Genomic DNA, 2,481 nt, shown 5'->3' with positions numbered 1-2,481 from the left:
GAGGAAAACATAGGCAGAACACTCTATGACATAAATCACAGCAAGATCCTTTCTGACCCACTTCCTAGAGAAATGGAAATAAAATAAAATTACATTTTAAGATGAAAATTTTTACTAGAGACAAAGACATTTTAAAATGATAAAGTGATTATTCCATCTAGAATGCATAATAATTATAAACTTATAAGCACCTAACAACAGGACTTCAAAATACAATGAAGCAAAATCGACACAACAGAAAAGAGAAACAGACAGTTCTACAATAATAGTTGGATACTTTAATACCCTTCTTTCAATAGCAGAACAGACAGAAAATCAACAAGAAAATAAAAACCTTGAACAGCATTATCAATCAAGTAGACCTAACAGCCATCTATAAAACATTCCACCCAACAGCATCAGAATATACATTCTTTTCAAATGCACATGGATATACTATATGCTAGGCCATAAAACAAATTTCAGTACATTTTAAAGGACATAAACAATACAAAGAGTGCTCTCAGATGAAAACAGAATGCAATAAGAAATCGTTAACAGAAAGAAATTTGTTGAAAATCACAAATGGAAATTAAAGAATATATTCCTAAATAATTCATGGGTCAAGTAAGAACTCATAAGGGGAATTAGAAATAATTTGAGATGAATTAAAATGAAAGTATAACATATTAATACTTGATTGGTCCCACATACTCTTCTGAAAAGCAGAGGGGTTAGACAAAGAGATCTAAATTAATTAAAAAATCATTTATTATTCTGGGAATAAAAAGAACTGGGCTTAGTCTCAGTTTTGCCTTTATCTTTGTGTCTGTTGATTATCTTGGAATAGTCATTACATAGTCAAAATACAGTTGCCAGCTCAGGAATCAAATACTGTCATCTCTAGGGCTACCATGACAAGATACCACAAACTTGTTAGCTTAAAAGAACAGAAATTTATTTTATCACAGCTCTAGAGGCCAGAAGTTCAAACTCAAAGTGTTGAGAGGGCCATGTTCTTTCTGACGCCTCAAGGGGAGGATCCTTCTTTGTCTTAACCAGATTCTGGTGGTGGCCATCAATCACTGGTGTTGGCAGTTTTTTGATTTGCAGCTGCATCACTCTGGTCTCTTTCACTGTTGTCACATGGAATTGTCTCTGTGTGTTTCTTTCTCTGGAAACAATTTGAATAGAAATTTCTATTTTTAAAAAACAAACTGTTGATTATTATGCTCTATTTAGATACTTCCTCTAACCCACACCCACCTCCATTTCCCCATATGTATTTGAGAAGGAAAGAGGAACTCCTCTGAGCTATCATATTGGAAAGAATCAATAATACAGTGTTTTACTAGAGATGCCTCTTATCTAAAATATTTGAATTAAATATAAAATCTGGGGAAATTATCGCCCAGTTTCCCTCTTCTAGAGGCATGTTCTAAATGATAGGCAGCAGAATATTTTATACCCATGAGGTTTGCTGACATTATTGATTTGGTCCAGGATCTGTATTTTCTCTCTAAAGAAAACAGTATTCTCTCTTTACTTTCTTTAATATATAATGTTGGTGTCTTAAATTTATTGTCAGAGAGGATGCTTATAGTTCAAATGATTTGGTTGTATTTCACCAGTATTATTACAAGATAGTCAAACAATGGCTGGGCTCCAGGATAGACCTCGGTCCCTTTGTTCCACTGGGATACTGATCTGAAAGCCACTGTTTTCTTATATTCCAAAGACCAAATAAATAAAAAAATAAATAAACAAACAAAAAAAACACAAGTAAATGAAACTATTTTAAAACCAACTCTCTTTTCTTCCTCATCCATGTTAATTCTCTTCTACCTAAAATTACTTCCTGGAAGTGATTTTTATGTTTCTTAGAGCTTCTTTATGTATATATCCACACTAATGCATATAAAACTGTGCCTTGTAGATACTTATACTTTTTCCATTTGAATATTTTCTCATGTCATATAGAGTTTATCCATTGTCCTAGATATGCATTTTTCCTGTGTATTTGAGCATCATAGGAAGATAAATTCTACTCTTGAAAATGTTAACTGGTCACTGAGACACAGAAAGCTATTATTCTTACCAGTTTTCAATAGTGAGTAGATTCTGTAGGGGTGGAATTTTAAGATGTAAGTATACTGTTTTTCTACACTCAAATTCCGTTCCCCTTATCATAGAAATTGACCAGTGAAGTGTGCTGCTGACTTTTCAGAATCCATGTACATATAATCCATTAGGGTATTAGATATAACATTGGTCAGAAAAGCATACTGTGAAATGTTGCTTTTATTTAAACTCCCACTATTTTCACTACATGGTTTCAAGATTTTACTTCATTTTTGTCCTCTGGTGGTGGGCTCTGTGAACTGCATATTTATGGGTCTGGAGCACATATCTTCAGGGAGGTATACAACTCCTCAGGTACCAGCTAAAGAGTAGATGATAAGAAGCATTCAGATTTATTAAAACTCATTAAGAATATCAGTA

The 2,481-nt window shown here is 33.2% G+C and overlaps 1 long non-coding RNA gene across 1 annotated transcript; it reads right to left on the bottom strand.

The window, feature by feature from the left end:
* Window positions 1-255: 255 nt before the first annotated feature.
* Window positions 256-2,320, bottom strand: LOC113617060 (uncharacterized). Its single transcript, XR_003431490.1, has 2 exons — window positions 2,078-2,320; window positions 256-1,153 (listed from the first exon to the last, which is right to left on the bottom strand). It is a non-coding gene; the product is annotated as an uncharacterized LOC113617060 (long non-coding RNA).
* Between the last annotated feature and the right edge of the window lie 161 nt (window positions 2,321-2,481).

This window comes from Aethalodelphis obliquidens, unplaced genomic scaffold, assembly GCF_003676395.1.
Source record: "Aethalodelphis obliquidens isolate GAN/ISIS:26980383/991018 unplaced genomic scaffold, ASM367639v1 scaffold1575, whole genome shotgun sequence".
Classification (NCBI taxonomy): Eukaryota; Metazoa; Chordata; class Mammalia; order Artiodactyla; family Delphinidae; genus Aethalodelphis; species Aethalodelphis obliquidens.
Note: the sequence above shows the minus strand (reverse complement) of the source record. Positions and strands in the feature narration are given on the sequence as shown.